Below are 18,904 nucleotides of genomic sequence, written 5' to 3' on the forward strand. Positions count from 1 at the left end.
TATATTGTTGCCAGGGGAGATGTATAAGGAAATGAAGCAGATATTTTTATGTTTATTTAATCGGAGGTGGCTTGCAGTGATTTTGGAATTTTTAAATTGGGGGGTAGGAATTTGAAGAGGAATTAGAGAGAGAAGATTAGAGTAAATTAGAGCAGAGCCTCCACCTTTTTTATTTAAGCGGTCACTTCTGAGGATGTTGTAACCAGGAGGCAGGATTTCGGAGTCTGTAATATGGGGTTTTAGCCAAGTTTCAGAGATGGCTAGGATGTCGGGTTGATTATGATTAATCCAGGCTTGTACATGGTGACCTTTATTGTTTAGGCTCTGGGCATTAATAGTGAAAATCTTCAGAGTGCTAAGAGGAGACTTGGGAGGTGAAGAGAAAGGATGGGGAGTGTTATTTGTTGTAGGTGAGGAAGAGGGTGGAGGCATGGAATGGTTTGTGCTGAGGCAAGGGCCAGGGTTAGGATGAATGTCTCCAGATAAGGCTAGGACATTGTAGGTGGTAAGCTTTGGTGTGTAAGGTTTATACAGTGGGTATTTGTTAGGATTTAGCAGAGTTTTCAGAGAGAGGGTTTTAGTTGAGGCAGAGAAGAGTTTGGGATGAAAAAGATGCAATAAGTTGGGTGGAATAAGGGAGGAGGATATTGAGTGAAAGTGAGGGTGTTGGAGAGGTTGAAGCTGGGAGTTAGGGATAGTTTGAGTAGGAGGGAGGAACGGAGAGGCTATATGGGAGTAAGATGTAGCAAGATACAAAGGTATTAGTAAGATGAGAATGGAGCTGTGAATTTGGAAAGTTAAGTGGAGTTGATAGGGCATGTTCAGGTAGGTGGGGTAGTGTACAGTGAGGAGAAGAGTAATGTGGTGTGCTAGTTCAGGAAGGAAGGTCTAGAAGTGACTGGAGAGAGTTGGGGACTGTAGGCAAGGACAGTGGAGGACTGAATGTGTGAGGGTGTGGGAAATGGAAGTGGGAGGAGAAATGTAGAGAGGGAAAATAAAGTGGAGTACACTCTGATGGGTGAATAAGGGGGAGGGGTAGTAGTGAGAGGGTTGGGAAAAGGGCAGAGGAATTGAGGAAAGAATGAGGGGGAGGGGTAATTGGAATGAGGACTGTGATTGGATAGTAGGTTTGATAGGAGGTGTTTGTTAGGTATAAAAGTAGATGTGTTGGGGGCGGGTGGGAATTGGGGGCAGGGTAGGGGAGCAGAGTGAGCCCGTAGGGTGAACGGAGCGGGAACAGACAGGTAAGTGAGCAGTCAGCCAAAAAACTATCAGTAAGCAGTTGGTATCTGACTTCCTAAGTTGGGACAGTTTAGTTCAGGGGGATAGATAATATTGGTCGTGAAGGAAGTGGTAGCAGAGTAGAGTGAACAGTAAGTAGCAGGTAGGGATAGGGCAGAAGGACAGTTCACAAGCCTAGGACAGAGATGTAATAAAAAGATAACTTTGGAGATCAGGGGAGAGAGGAAGAGTTACGTACTGTCCTAGTTTAGAATGCCATCTAGTGGTCAGTTAGAGTATAACAACAGAGTCAAGAGCAGAGAGGTATAACGGGGTAGGGTAAGGCTCTCAAGGGTAGTTTCAGGAGATAGCACAGAAGTGATAAGGATCTAAATGCTAGGGAATAGAGAGGAGAGAGAGTGGCTGCTGGGTATCCTGGCTAGGGTAGCATAAAGTATGCACACTAGATATTAGGCAAGTATTTGAATATTACCACATTTAACACATATTTTCTTGCCTCCTAGTGAACAGGGTTCATAAGTTGTACAGCAAGTCTTTATGCTACGGTAGTCTTGAATAGATCTGGTCTGCAGGGAGTCCTTTCACAGGTAGGTATATTCAAGGTTTAGTGTAGGATAAGAGATTCAAACCTAAGAACAGAGGGGACAAGGGGGGAAATATAGTTAAGGGGTAAGAAAAGGTGTTTGTAATAGGGTAGTGCAGACAAGCATGCAGGTCAAACAAGTTAACAGTAAATACAGTAGTGGTAGAATTCAGTAGATTTGAGTTCATACAAACAGTTGGAAATAATATTCAAGGCAACATGTGTAGATGCAAGGCAAAACAAACAGAATCTTTCCAAGTAGACATTAGAAAAACATTCACTGTAAGGTTAGCAGATGAAATGCAAAGCAACCCAACATATATTTAAGCTAGCAGAAGGTAAAACAAACCGATATCTTTCCAAGTAGATATTAGAAAAACATTCACTGTAAGGTTAGCAAATGGAATGCAAAGCAACCCAACATATATTTAAGCTAGCAGAAGGTGCACAGTAATCATACAGTGTAGGGAAAGGTCTTCAGCAGTATGCAGTAGTAAACTAGATAATATTAAAAAAATAATACAACCAAATGGAGCTAGGTTCTAAGAGGTGGGAGCAGTAAGCTAAGGTGGTTAATTATAAGAGGAGCAATGGGAATGATATATGAACAATCTCTGCTTGAGCAACTTGCCAAGCCAGCATTTGGGAAGGACAGTTTTAAGCCGAATGCTCAAGAGAGTGAAAGACTAGCTTATATGAGGTTAGGAGGGAGGCTATGTTCTTTTGGTGTTATTACCTTGCTGTATTACAGTTCACCAGTTACTACTAGGCTTTTGAGCAAACGCTCAGTTCATAATACTGGCCTACGAACTGGTGCAAGCAGACATGGAAGCTGGGACTGGATAAGCACCGCAGCCAAAGAAAAATGAAGCCTTAACGCTTAGCCAAGGAGCTGAAGCGTTACTTCTATCACCACGAACAGTGACAACTCTGCTGTATTTCTGCACTTGTACTCAAAAAAGAAGAAAACGCTATTGTTCAGCGTTCTCTACATGGAATAACAGCTAAAGGATTGTTTACCTTGAGGGGAGAACAACAGATAAACCCGCTTACAGACTAGACAGCTGTGTGGTGCTCCTTCACCTTAGGGTAAGCACGCTGATTATCTAGCGTTCGTTGGATAGATCAATACAGCCTTCCTTGTTGGAAGGCAAGGAGTAGTAAGAAGGTAAAACCGCGAGCACAACGCACATAACCTGTTAAGATTGATACATCAATACTACGCGGTTGACACAGGAACCTTGCGAACAGGCTTGTTTGGTTGCAGGGGCATGCAGCACTGTTTAATACAAGAACCAAGGAGATTCTAACCTACTAAGAGCTCTGCACTTGTACTCAAAAATTAAGAAAACGCTATTGTTCAGCGTTCTCTACATGGATAACAGCTATAGGATTGATTACCTTGAGGGGAGAACAACAGATAAACCCGTTTACGGACTAGACAGCTGTCCCTTGGTGTGACTAATTTAGAAGAAGAAAGAGTGTGAATGACTTAGAAAGTATATTTTTCAGTATAAGATCTTCATCTAATATAAAATTATAAGTATATAAATTAAAGACCTAATGCATCTATGTATTCTTTATTGTATTTAATGGCATGCTGGCTTGGAGAAACAGGAGGGTGCAATGGTTCTAGTAATAGTTTGTGATGTAGTTAGATCACCTAGCCATCAGATAAGCATTGTTTTATACATAAAAAATGCAACTCTGGACGTTGAAAGCATGTGGCAAGCTACTGGAAAAGTGACAGAAGAGACTCAGATGCTCGCAGACTGTCCAAGCAATGATGGAGATGTGTTTGAAAGGAGGAATGGGAAACAAGATTAAATCTCATATATTTAAATGACCATGTTCACTAAAGATGATGTAGAAGAGACATAAAAAATGCAAGCAGAGCAAAGGACATCCAGTCAAAAGATAGATGGATTGCTTGAGGGAAGACCTGCAACAGTTTTGCATGACTGTCGAAGAAGATGTTAGTGGATATGAGTCAAGACAGGTGGTGATAATCAGTAAAACACCCCGACCCCATATAGAAACTGGAACAGAGGGAAGGTGATGATGATGTTCTCACCAACATGCAAGCAAAGGCCAAGCCACTAGAGAAAGACAATAGAATTTGTGGTGACTATGGTAACACTGGATATGAATATTCATTTACATTTGTTATTTGTTAAGATTCATGAGACTATATTGAACAAGATATCATGTTTATAAGACTAGCTTGCATTACCAACTGAAGAAAAGATTATCAGACAATAGGATGAGATGTTCAGTTCTTCTCACCTACATGGCTTGGGTACAACAGAATGCAGTATTTACTAACATTTTTGGTGAACAGAAGTTTGAAAAACTAAAGAAACCCACCAAGCATGCCAGAAGATAGAATGTTTAAAAACATTTACTTCATATTGACATTTGAGACAAAAACAAAAGCAAGAAAAAAACCTTGATATTGCAGAGAGTCCACTAAATATTAAGTCCTGAAGGAAGTAATCATAACTGGTAAGATCATAGAACTTCCCAGGTTAAAAGCCAGAGCACCATCAGTCTAATTGTGTACAGTATGCTGAGCATATATCTACAGCTGTCCTAATAATAAACACTGAATATTGTGCCACCAGACGTTTGGAAAGAATATAATTGCTGTAAGTATTTACTAGAAAACTGAGCATGTATGGGTATTATTTTTTGGGAGTTATTATATATATTTTTTTCTGTTTACCTTATTCATACCGTATGATGCAAGTAGTTTTTACCTCATGTATGAGTTACATAAATGCAATGCTAATATATTTATTTAAAGTAGTAAAATGCTTACACTGTAAACATATCAAAATGAATGTGGCAGGACCTGTATGACATATAAGGAAGTTATATAAGTAAGGTGATATATTAAAATAAAACAAATTTGCCATATGAAATCTCAAGTGGATATTCTCATGGGATATAAAAAGACTTATCTAAAATGTTGGCATTCTAGGGATTTTCAGGAAAATGCTTTGGGGTCACACACTCAAATTTGCTGCACATAATGGTGAAATGCAAAATGCACACAAAGAGATAAATACAGATTCAAGTAGTGCACAGGCAGAGTGACTACAGAAGTCATAAACAAGAAGCCATATCATAGGTCAAGGATAGGCAATGCCTATGGTCACAATGATGACAGTCTTTAAATTACCAGTAAAACTATGTTTTGTAATGGGCTTTCATGACTATTGCTCTCTCCAGTGGGTATAAGAGATGCACATTTAAATCTGCTGTTGAAGCATAACTTCATATGGATTCAAGAAAGTTTATTTCTGAATTTAGTGGCAGGACTGAAAGCCCCAAAACATCAAGTTCTACCTTAAACCTGCAGATAATGTTCACTCTTGGATCAGAGTGGATGTATTCAAGGAATAGTTTTAGTTGTATAACAGCATTTCTTGGCTGTTAATGTTTTGCCATATTGTAAATACATTTCCCAGAAAATGGTCAAAAGAAGCCTCTGAGGAAGCCATGAATGCCAATTACAGAGAAATCAGTAGTGAAACAATGCTCATTTGGTGAAAATCTATATGTGGATTGCTGTGGAACACAGCAGGCCACAGCGTGCTGTTTGCTGTATTTCAGATCAATATTTGTACTGTGGAAAGCCTGTCACTAAACTGCAGCAAGCAATCGATTTTGCAAACTGAACAGCTACAGCTAGTAAATATTCATATCTATTCAAAAACTGCCATGGAGTGCTGAGATGCTGTTTTATTTCTTGACTGGTAAATAGGTAAGATATGTGAAGCTATCGATTTATTCTGACAGCATTATGTAAATGCTAAAGTAGTCAGTGATGAAAATTGCTCATAACCATAAATTATTGGAGCAGCTATACAGAACTAAAATGAAGGGAATAGCATCAGACAGAAGTACCTTCAGCTGGGAAAATTAAATGAAATTATGTTGTACTGTGCAGTGTATTGCAGATATCTGATTTCAGAACTGAAACATACTTTAATTGACAGGCTTGGCTGTAAACTTTATAAAGAGAGAATTTGTTTATGTTATTCAAGTGCAAATGCTCTCTCTTCAAGGGGACACTGGCAATCTGTCCTGGAAAAATCATCCCCAGTAGTGTAATGGCATATCAACATGAATGCTTACTGCCTAATGTTACTGTCACATACTTCCGCTTATTATGACTATTGCTCAGAGACACTGTAATACTATGTTTTATCGCCTTGTGAGAAATGTTACTGTGGTGCAGGGAGTGCATCATTTATTACAGTGTACTGTAAATAATCAGACTTTTAGCATCTGTTTATTTATTTATTATTCATTTGGGTTTGTTTACCAGGATGGTCCAGCTGGGCCAGAAGTGCCCATTTTCAGTGGAGTCCCTGGGAGAAAAGCTCCACATATAAGACATTTTGCATACAATACATAATTTACATTAATAAGGACATTTAGTACATATTATTGGCAGCTTATGCAATTGGTGGAAACAAAAACACTACATAAGTAATCATTCTCAAATCAAATATATTATACAAACAATACAGAGTATATACATGAGAACATTGCATATGAGTAGTTTTCAGCTAGCAACATTTATATAGGACACCATGCAGTGGGTGCAAAGCAGATATAGGAATTAATTAGAGACTGGGTACTTAAACTTTTCACATGTTTAGGCAGTGTAATAGCTGAGCAATAGGCTATATGAGTCCTGTTGCAGGAATCAGCAAAGTTAGTGGATATTGTTGCAGATATAAGTGGTGGTATGATATTAAGGGAGGCTGAAAGAGTACCTGAATGTCTCACCTGGTTCAATGGTAGGTCTATAAGGGTTAGGAAGAGAAGGAAGTAGACAGGAGGGACCAATGGTAGGACAATGAGGGTTAGTAGAATAGGGAAGTGGACAGGATGGAGAGGTGGAGTAAGTAAAAGGACGGGTGGATGTGAAAGGAGGATTCCAGAGAAGTAGAGTGCAGGTGAGAATAGTTGTGATGGTGAAGTTAGGTTATATGAGATGTGGTGTTAGCACATGTGCACAGCCAAGATGAGGAGAGGTGTTGTTTCAGAGATGTCTTGAAGAGGGTTACTGAGCAGGTGGATCTAAGTGTTTGGGGGAGGGAGTTCCAAAGTTTTGCGATGGTAAAGGAGTAAAGCATCTGGCCAGCTGAAAGTTTTGTTTTTTCTACATTTATGAGTAGTTGCTTGTTGGATAACAGTGAAATAATAAGCCTTGCTAGTAATCAAGCCAATATTGCTAGTATCTCCATGATAACCCAAGGAGAAAAATAGCTGCCAAGGGAACGCATAACATTGTGCTTCTGTCTGGGGGTGAGGAGAAGTAAAAACTTGGTGTTCTTGCTGTAATACCATCAAAGTAGCAAGGAACAAACTTCCTCTATTCTATCCATTCCCATCTGACTCTTTCTTCTACACTCAGCCCCTATCCTCTTTCTCATCTGCACCTCACCACCCCTCCTTAACTTTTCTCTCCTTTCGCTGTACAGAGATCTCCTACAACTTTTTTCTCTACTCACATCAAACTCTTCATACCCAGTAACTTATATGTGCAAATTTAAACAAACTGCTCAAAAAGTGACAGCATCAATTCTGCAGTATCCACGGTTTCATATTAAGTGAATGTAACCAGATCAATACATTTGTATGTAAATCTGACAAACACTATTATAACATATTGGATATATTTAATTTATTCTGTTTTGTATTGTAGTATACTGTCTTCTATATTGAATTTTATTATGTTTTTGTATTGTACTATACTGTTTTCTTATTACAGATGTTGGAGTGTTTCTCCCTGAGCCTCTGCTGAAAATGGGCAATTAACCCAGTCAGACTATCCCCATAAACAAATATTAAAATCAAAATATAAATACATAAATAAATAAATAAATACATAAATACATAAATAAATAAATAAATAAATACTTAAATAAAATAATATAACAGGCCCACTAGCTGGCTACAAAATTTGTTGTGCCCATAAATTAATAAACAAATACTTACTAGCTGCTCTGTATTACCACAGAAGACTTGCTATTTATAAAAAACAGGTTCAAGCTATTTCAAAGGAAACTGTAAAGCAAGAAAAGGTAATTAGAATAAAATGAAAGTGCATGATAGCATATTTAACTAAATATGAAACCTCTTGAATATATGGTATTAGCTGAACATTTAAAAAACATGAAGAAAAGATTTTGAAAGCAGAAAAAGATCACAAGGAATAGGATTTATAAACATTTGCTATACCCTTACTATTTGGCCAAAACAGGTTGAGCAATTATCCTTACAGAGAAAATGTCTGACTTAGAGACAGGGTAAAGCTACACAGAGCTACACCTCATTAGTGGCTCATAATCATGTCTCTATATTGAACACTGCACTGCCAAAGCTGACAGCGCAAGTGATCTCCCTATTAGTCTAAGCATTTTGGTAGCACAGGCACCATACATATTCAGATGTACTCACACACCCCAGACATTCCATCACACATAGACATATGCAAACATCCACAAAGAACACACATATGCGCACACACACACACACACACACACACACACACACACACACACACACACACACACACACACACACACACACACACACACACAGACACACACAAACACACATAGTAGGCTTCTCCAACCTCATTGAAGCATTCACCCACCTACCCTCAGCACACGTGCCAAAATCATGTATAGAGTCAGCAGACAGACAGACAGACACACACACACACACACACACACACACACACACACACACACACACACATACACACACACTCATACATCTATTTCTGCCAAATTCGTGCCCTTACAGATACATACACACTCGTCCTTACATATATACACATAGATACAAAGATACACCCACAGCCTACTTTTACTGTGACTAATCCTATAGGACTGAATGAATAAACACCATCAAAATACTGTGTTCACCATTTCCTCCTAAAGAAAAAATAACTCAGCAGACTGATTCTTTAACTTGCTCTGCTGAGTTAATCTAGAACCATTGTTTTCTTTTTTTTCTTGGACAGATCACATGGATAATTAGCATTTGCTGCTCCCTTGGACTGCTGCATTAGCATGTGGTTTCCCAGCAAGACTGCTCCCCACATTATAGCAACTGCCAGGGAAAAACATAATGGGAGAGTGGTCTGTGAAGTAGAAATGCACACCATAATGCAAAAATCTTCTGACTAAAGCATCTCACATCATGGTAAGCCTTTCTGAATCCCAGGGAGAATCTGCTCATTTCTCCACCTGCTGGTTAAATTTGCAGAAGTACAGAAGTAACAATAACAGAAATGCAGTTCCACAAAGTTCAGGAGATTGTACATCTCTTTTTATAGTGTACAATGTATATTGTATCATAGACAAAAGAATGTGTGGCAATCAGACAGATGGACAATCCATCATGTCAGGACTAGGATTAGAGCAACTTGTGAAATTACCAGAGAATCTTCTTGGGCTAGGCTTATATCGGCTCCAGAGCCATTACCCTAGTACACACACCTATGAACCTATGAACCTATGAAATAAATTTGAATGAAATATGGGGTTTGAAGTGAGCAAGAAAGACAGGAAAAGGCAGTTAGTGTGGATAAAGTGATAAGATTTTGCATAATAGTCATCATAGGAAATGGCTTCTCAATATAGTGCAAATAAGGGCTAGTTGTTGATGGAAAATAAGAGAGAACAAAGATATGGGAAATGAATGCATGGTTACACTAAAGAGTTAATGTGGGGGATAAGTAGCAGTATTACAGCTTAGGAAGAGAACATAAAGGTTATATGGAGAAAGCAGTAAGAGCTGAAGGCAAGGTGAGTCTCACCCAGGAGAGGAGCATAAGCATAACCAAGACTGGATGAGATATTGTTAAAGTAAAAGTTTGCAACTGGATAGTTTCACTCACTTTTAGTTCAGCTGGGATGGTGTTCCAGAGTTTTTAGAGTTAATGAGAGGAGAGTAAATTGAGTCACCAGTTGAGCTGCATGCTTGAATGTACATCACTACTGGAAGAATAGGGCTGTGGAGTATCTTTTAATGATGGACATTTTTTTTTCTGGAGAATGAATGCGATTATATACAATAATTAGTTATATGCAAGGATATTAGGTATTTTGTTTGTTCAAATCAATTTTCAATTTTGTTATTTTAGATACTCATGATTATGTGACTTGTTCATAAGGTTGACAGCAAATTTAGCAACTTTGTTGAAGCAGGATGAGAGGTTGGCTTTTTGTTTGATATTTCTGTTTACGAGGATAGGGGAAGCAAATAAGAGTGATGGAAGCAAGCAGGCTGACACTAATGTTTTCCTTGCAGAGCCAGTCAGGTATTATTTGACCCTGTTGAGGGAGGTGAGTTTCCTATGTGTGTTTTTAACGATTTGCAATGCATGATAGTCACATCTGAGATTGTCATCAACTATAATACCCAATAGCTTGGTTTGGATTAATCTGGGGCCAGGTCTAGCAATTAAGGAACCCAGTCTGGGCCATTGTGGTGGGGCCCCTTGGCTGATGCACTCATGTACCACACTATCCCTCCCTGCACTTGCTGACTTTCTGGACATAAAACTATTTTCATATAGTTATCAGGAACTTGTGGTATTACTGTGAATTAAAAATAAAATAGTACATTTATTTGTTAGATCATGTTTTTGTAATAAGATGTATTAAAACAGAAGTAAACTACTGGACTCTCTGATTACACCCAACTCTATAATCTCCTTTAACTCCCCTCTCAGGGTCTGCTTAACTTGCTCAGGCATACATTAAGAGTCCTGTTTGATGAGTGACTAAGGCCAAGGTTCTACACAATGCTTCATCAAGTGGGGGTACCCTGCCCAAATCTCCTGAACCCAGGTAGGAGATAGCAGCATCCCCCTAGTCATGCCAGACTTCTTTTTTTCATACTTTTCTCTCTTTGTCTCCTTCCTTTCTCCTCATTTGACTCACACCTTACTCTCCTTTATATCTTATGCCCAAAAATTTTACATACCGAATACTTTGATTTCCTTATGTTCACTGCTGCAGTATTCCTTACATATGAGATTCCCTGGTGTGGAAGCCCAACGTCTGGCCAGCATACCAAAGCCTACTGTTGCTTTAAGGTATGCCGAACATCACTCACCCATATGCTCCTCATGTAGCTTAGGGCATAAAGGTGACATTCAGGTGTAACATCCTCAGAACATCTTTGCCACCAGTCTGAACACTTCTTCTGATTATTGGTCTGTTTGCCTCCATCTATTTTCTGCCAGTTTGAATGCATTTTCATTCACTGGTGAATGCCTATGTCATGTTCTGAAGTCTGAGCTGTTGTAGATAAGTGCCATGTTGAGGTTTTGTTTGTTCTTGGCTTTTCTGTTACTGCTATGGGTTATTGTCATCCAGGAAGGATAAATGCCAGTGTGAGAGACAGATTCCCCATAAAAGCCACCATGATACATGTCTTTTCTGCCTAGGAGCTTCTCACAACCATATGTCTTGTTCAGTTTGTCAGGTGTTTGTACTAAAAATCCATTTTAATAGGCTTTTTTCCCTTTCTTTGTATCTTGAGAACCAGCACCTTAAGCTTCTCGCTAAAGATATAATGGAAGGAACTTCCCAGCCTGAGAATCAGCCATTAGGAAAGTAGAAGGTGAAAAAATTAAGACCAGAATCTTCAGCTGTCCAGCCTCTGCTGAGTGTTTCTCCTAATGTCAGTGAGAACACTGAGGCTCACCCAGGTTTGTTGTTGGATCCCTCTGTGGCAACCAGGTTGGAGGCTAGCAAGGATCCAACTTGCAGCACATCCAACGAGGCTTTGCAGGTGTCCATTTTGGATGTTCAGGGGCAACCACGGTTGATTGTTTCCAAGGGGCCTAGGAGTGTTCCACAGATTCTAGTTAGGGAAGAAGTTACTACTATGATTATTGAATGCTGTGCTGTCAGGGGTCAGAGCCTTCTAAGTTGTATAGGGCAGATATTACTTTAAAAAGGAAACAAAAAATTAAGCATGTTTCTCCAGCTCTTATGGGTTCATAGGTTCATAGGTAGGTTCTAGGCTATCGGTCCAAGGGCCTAAGTAAGCCTAGCCAACAAGGTTCCCTGGCTTATGCCACCCACAAAAGTTTTTTCCTGTGCCCCTGTCAAGCAGAGTCACAGAAGTGATCCCCGGGGTGTATTTCCTATTTCTCATCCACTCATCAAGATTTTTCTTGAAGAGTGCTAATGAGGAACTTTGCTTGACATAGATAGGTAGCTTGTTCCAAAGTATGGGAAGTCTCTGGGACAGGAATCTATCCATCCAGCATGTCCTGTTTATTATGGTGACAAGGTTTAGGTCCCTAGAGCATGTAGCTCATAGGGATTTCTTTAGGTGTAGCATGTCCAATAGCTCTGGGTTTGACATAGCTTTATATGTTAGGCAGAGATCACCTTGGAGTAGGCGATATGCTACGGAGTAAAACTGGAGTTTTTTGAGATGGTCAGTGTAGGGCATCTGTTTCAGGCCAGTAATCTTCTTTGTGAGTTACTTCTTAGGGATTCACAGAGTGAGTGAGAGGCCTTTACTCAGGGTTTGTTTAATGGTTTAATGGAATTCAAACCTCTTTAGAGGGTTTCTGTTCCTGGTTCCCCCTTGGTCTTCTACTCCCCTTAAGAGGCCCAGGGAACAGGATTATTCTGAGGAGAAGTCAGATTCTGATGAGGAATCCCTGACTTATTCTACCCAAATTCCTTATCCTTTGGATTATTGTTCAGAGGAGGGGGAATTTAATGATCCATAAGAGGTATTATGAGTTGCTACAGTTGGAATCTCTGAGACCTTCTCCTATTCCTCCTGTCTTCGCTGCTTTATTGGATGATTTTTCCAGTTCCTCTAAAGCTCTTGATTCTTTTCCCCCTGCTCACAATAAGCCTGATAGGTTTTATAGGGTGCCTGAGAATTATAATTGTTTATACAAATGTCCTGCTGGTGACCCCTCCGTGGTGTCTGTAACCTCTGGCAAGCCCTCTCAGTTTCTTCCTTTCTCCAAGTTACTGCCTTCTGATTAAGACAGCAAAACCATGGAAAGGCTAGCTAAGATGGTTTATACCTCAACTACTCTGGCCTTTAGGGCTATTAATTATCAGACCCATATGTCCATGTATGTGCTGGCTCTCCTTTCTCAGGCTTGTCAGTTTATTTCTGATCTGTGTTTCTATGTATGGATTTTGGTGGTGTAGATTTAGTGAGACCATGTGATGAGTGTGGTGTGGTGCAAGTATTTACCTTCTCCTCTTGACTATCAAATTCAGTCTTGATTGGAGACAGTTTTACCTCCAGTTTGGCTAGATAAGTGCATCTCTCACAGGTTGTAGTGTTGGGTGGTAGGAGGAGAGGGTTGTCTGTGTACATGAGGCAATTTCTACATTGCGCCAAGATGCCCAGATTCATCAGATAGACAGGAGAGCTGATTCAGGCTTTATCTCCAGAGATCCTGTTGCAACATTTTTATTTTGCCATTTCCCTTCTTCAGAGTCTAGGCTTTACAATAAGCTTCAAAAAGTCTTCTCTGACTCCCTCTCAGGATTATGTCTTTCTGGGTTGCAGGATTCAGACAGTACCTATGCTGGCATCCCTGACTCCTCCAAAGGCCTTAACTCTCATTTCCTTCTTCCAAAGTCTTCTTCCTCCAGTTTCCATTACAGCCAGGGAGTTTTGAGACCTTTGGACTTTATGGCATCCGCCATTCCAATGCGTCCTCTGGCAAAACTCCACATGAGAAAGTTTCAGTTGGTTCTGAAGTCAGTGTGGTTTTAACATGCACATCCTTTAGACTTTGTAGTTCCTCTTTTTCCTTGTCTCAAGAAGGAACTTCGCTGGTGGATTCAGCAGTTGTCTCTAAATTCAGGGATCTGTTTCCATCCATCTCTTCCCTCTCAGAAACTGTTCACAGATGCTTCAGATATGGGATGGGGGAGCAGTTTTTGGCTCCATAAAGGTACAGGAGTTTGGTCGCCTTTTCAGCAGAAGCAGCACATCAATGTCAAAGAGATGAGAGGTCTAATGCTGGCTCTTTAGATCTTTCATCCTTTTTTCTCTCTGGGGCTTCTCAAGGTATTCACAGACAATACCACAGTGATGTGGTATATAAACAAACAGGGAGGAACAAGATCTTATCTTCTTTACCGGTTGGCACTTCTAGTATAGGATCTTGCTGCCAAGTATCAAGTGATTTTATTTATTTAACATTTGTTAACCAGAAAGTCTGTCTTGGAACAAAGCCAATTTTCAGCAGAGGCCCAGGGAGAAATACTCCAGACACATGTCTTTGTAATGTGGGCAGAAGCCGGAGTACCTGGAGGAAACCCACACAAATGCAGGGAGGACATGAAGACTCTACACAGAAGGCATCCCAGCTGTGAATCAAACCAGAGAACCTCTTGCTGTGAGGCAGCAATGCTACCGCTGCACCACTGTGCTGTCCGAGTGATTCCTCGGGCAGTTTATATTCTTTCTGATCAGAACATTGTAGCAGACACTCTGAGCAGGCCCTTAACTCAATCCCATGAATGGATGCTTTACAGGTATGTGTTTCTGGACATTGTCCACCATTGCAGTACTCCTCAAGTAGATCTATTTGCCTGCCCTCTGAACAGACAGTTTCCTCTGTTTTGTGTCAAAATACGAGGTCCTCTGGTTTGGAAGGTGGATGCTCTCGGATGCCATCTCTTTTTCTTGGAAGGGGATGTTTCTTTATGCATTTCCTCCCCTTCCTCTCATTCCAAAAGAACTGTTCTAGATTTAAGAGGGTGCTCCCTTTTGGCTGCAACAGCTTTGGCTTCCTCTACTTCTTCATCTAGCTAAGGGCAATCATCACAAGTTACCTAACAATGTGAATCTACTCACACAAGACAAGGGATCTCTCATCCATCCCGACCTGTCCACACTTCAACTGACACTCTGGGTAATAGGATTTTGATTCCTCATAGATACCATTTTGTGAGGATGTGCTGAAGGTCCTGCAGGAGGCCAGGAAACCTACTACTAGGAAATCCTACTTATCCAAATGGGAGAGCTTTTCTATTTGTTGTCCCTGGACCCACTTACTGTAGATGTTCTTTTGGTGCTCTTCTTATTTGTGTGAGTTGCTCAATGCTGGTTTGGCCTATTCTTCTATTAAGGCCTGTTTATCAACTATCTCTGCTTGTCTGCCTTTATCTTCTCCTTTAGCTTCTAGAGTTGAGGTTAAACAATTCCTTAAAGACATCCTTCACATTAGACCTCCCAAGAAGCTTACTCCTCCTCCATGGGATCTTAATTTTGTTTTGGAAAAGATGACTCAGGCTCCCTTTGAGCCTGCTGCTTCAGCTTCCTTACAACATTGTTCTTGGAAGACAGTCCATTGTTGGCTCTTACTTCTGCCAGTCAGGTGACTGAGTTGCAAGCCCTTAAGGCTTGTCCTCCTTTTTCAATATTTCATGAGGACAGGGTGTCCTTGTGTACTAATCCTTCTTTTATGCCTAAGGAGGTTAATAAGTTGTCACTTAATCAGTCTATTCACTTGCCTACTTTTTTTTTGTTGCATACTTTGGATGTCCATAGACAACTCAGATTTTATTTGGATAACACTAAGGCTATTAGAAAATCTGATCAGTTCTTTGTTTCTTTTCTTCCTAGAGGGCTCTACTGCTCCTTCCTCATCTCAAGTTTCTTCCTGAGCTTTGGCACATTCCCATTCATAAGGAATACTGCCGCAGTGTGCGTAAAGACATAGTACAGTTGTGTAAAATCTTACCATAACAATAGATGTCTTTGCCTTCACTGCTACAGTATTCATTCCCTCCCTCCCCCTAGTTCTTTTCTTTCCTGGATGTACAGGTTACCCCTTGGGTTTTCTTGGCTGCTGTTCCTACTGTGGCAATCAGTTCTGAGGATGGTAGGCCTGAATATCACCTTTATGCCCTACACTATGCAAGAAGCATATGGGTGACATTCAGCATACCTTAAAGCAACAGTAGGCTTTGGTATACTGGATGGACATTGAGCTTCCATGGCAGGGAATCCTACGTGAAAGGAATACCGCAGCAGTGATGGCAAGGACATCTACTGTTGTGGTAAGATTTTACACAACTACTCTATCGATGGATATTACTTCTGCATAGTAACATTAGACTATATCATGGTATGACAGTGTACAGGTACTTTTTGTTGACAGAATTCTTGCATCATGTGTAGTGATGATTATACCTATTTATCTACATATTATCTTGTCTTATACTGCTCTGCATGCTTGCTCCTGCATTATCACAGTTGTAGTAATCTTGATTAAAGTTTATTGTTTCTTTGATTGCATTTCTGCTAATCTTAGCCTGAACATAGTGTAGAAAGATTGCTCTTCTAACTAGATTAATAAATGTATAATAAATAAGTTAATTAATAAATAAATAAAATAAAAAGCACCTTTGTAAGTTAATCACCTTACTCACTCCAATGTCTTTCAGAAGTGCTGTTGACAATGCTATGCAACTAAGCAGCAGGCTCATTTTAAAAAAAATGAAGCCCTCAAAAATAATTGACTCATCTCAATCCTCAGCTTTCATCTCTGATGCCAGTTGTTCTCAGATGCCAGGAAGAAATGGAAAAATAAGTCAGTAGGGAGAATTCAATAAAGCCTACATGGATTGATTTTTCCATTTAGGCATAGTGGCATGGAGCTTACACAGAAGTAAGCAGCCATTAGATCCAGTAAACCGAGCTGAGGGGCGTGCATGAGCATGCCAACATGGAAGTGTCTGTGGCATGCAAATCACCTCATAAGCAGGTGATTTTAATGCAAATGAGGGTGTGGAGTGATCCAGCAAGCAGATAGGCAGTTATGCAGATGTGTTGGTGTCAGAAGTGTACACAGAAAATTTCCATGTACAAGAAACTAAAAAGTGAACCGGGGCTGTAAAAGCCCAGTTAGAAGGTCAGACATAGTGTAGCAGACACACATATGTGCAAAACTATGCCCTTTGTGTCCAAAATGTAATGGGAAATAATTTAAAATATATATTTTTTAATGCCCATATTATGTTCGCACAGGGCACAGCAGCAGACAAACATGCGATTATGCAAAAAAATATATATTTAAAAGTTTAAAAACGAAAAATAATAAATATGTAACAATAATGCATTATAAGTTCTTGCATGGAGTATGTACAATGGTAGATTTCTGTGGTTGCTAAGGAGGCAGGCCCTGGAATAGTGTAGTATCAAGGTTGTGTGCATGGATCTGTATGCAAATGAGCTCGGGTTACTGAATAGCAAAAGTGGGTTAACCGTGCATGCAGATAAGACCCGTGTAGCCCCAGAACCATATTGGAGTCCACGGGAGAGGTAGCTGACATCAAAAGGGGGTGTGTCACTATCTGTTTAAGCAGATTGGAGCTCAGTGGCACCAGTTTGGATGGCTGCTGCTTAGCTGATTAGGGGGTTTTATCCAGTGCTGCTAAGCTTTGTTTAGCTTCGTGGCATGTGTGTTAGCTGGTTTGAGTGTGTTTGCATGCCATTCCTCTGTGCTGACCGTGCCCATCCATGGGGGTGTGTCTTTTGACTGCTGAACATTGTTTATACCAGTGGCATGGATATGTGTGCCATGCCGCAGTACTTAGTAGGGAAGGCAATTAAAAAAAAAGGAAATTGCCAGTGAAAGCCATTCATGTATAAATTACTGATAACACCTGTTGTACTTACACTGCACCATTCAAACCCCTCAGTGATGTACCTGGCAGGTGGAATGCATCATAGTTAGCCAATCTCACAGGCTGCATCTGCAGCAAAGCACTATAAAGTATGCATACACCCTACAATCTGATTTTTCCTCCATAATCTGCATCATTGGAGTACAGACTTGGGAATTTTAACTGACAGAATGGTAGGGCCTGCTACTGCTCTGCTACATCTGTATGTGCTAGATACTGAGGTCAGTGCTGATGTTCCTGCTGACTATAGGCCTAGACTGAGAAGGAGAAGAGTGTTCAGGTCCAGGGTACCCTTCCAGGAGCTACATGAGCTGGAGATCATAGAGCGATACAGGGCGGACAGGGACATATAGTACTACAACAATTCATCGTGCTCTGACGCCCTCATCTAAGACTCCGAGCCAACAGAGGGGAACCGATCCCAGTGGAAACAAAGTTATGTGTAGCCAATAGGATATTAGCTACAGGTACTTTTCAATGACCAACTGGGGACAGGATGGGAGTCTCACAGGCATCAGCATCCAGAGTACTCCACCAGTTCCTGGCTGCCATGCAAACACATGCCAGTGAGCACATTTATTTACCCCATACCCCTGAGAAGAGGGCCAGCAGTGTGCATCCATCTACCATGTAGCACACTGCCGTGAGGTACCTGGTGCCATAGGCTGCACTCATCTACACATCAAAGCATCACCTGGTGAGGAGGGTAGAGTCTAAGTCAACTGCAAGAGGTATTACTCCATCAACTGCCTGGTCGTGTGCAATGCCCAGGGCATTATCATGAATGTGTGTGCTGGCACCCCTGGCAGGTATCATGACTCCCATATCTGGCACGCATCACAGCTGTACCAGATGTTTGCCAGGGAGGACATCCCATACGGCCATCTACTGGGGATGCTGGCTACACACTGGAACCGTGGATGATGACACCCATTAGAAATGCACACACACCTACAGATGACCACCATAATGAGGCACACGCACAAATTAGGAACATCATAGAGAGTGTGTTTGGGCTGCTCAAGTCATGGTTCTAGTGCCTCAATATATCTGGTGGTGCCCTGCAGTACTGTCCAGCCACGTGTGCACAGATGTTCACAGTATGTGCCATGCTACACAATATAATCCTGTGGAAAAAGCTGCAGCAGGATCATCACAGGGAAGGGACACACAGCCCTGCACCAGTGCCAAGGTCCCCGCAGTCACAATCACAGGGTGACTCAGAGGAGGAACCCCCTGAGGCTGCCCTTGTAGGCAGATGTAGGCATGCCCAGTATGCCCTGGCCTAGGCAAAAAAGCAATGCATAGCACATGCACTGATAGCCTAGGGTCCTATGGACAGACA

This window comes from Protopterus annectens, chromosome 1.part2 (genome assembly GCF_019279795.1).
Source record: "Protopterus annectens isolate FY-2018-M chromosome 1.part2, PAN1.0, whole genome shotgun sequence".
In the NCBI taxonomy this organism is placed as follows: Eukaryota; Metazoa; Chordata; order Ceratodontiformes; family Protopteridae; genus Protopterus; species Protopterus annectens.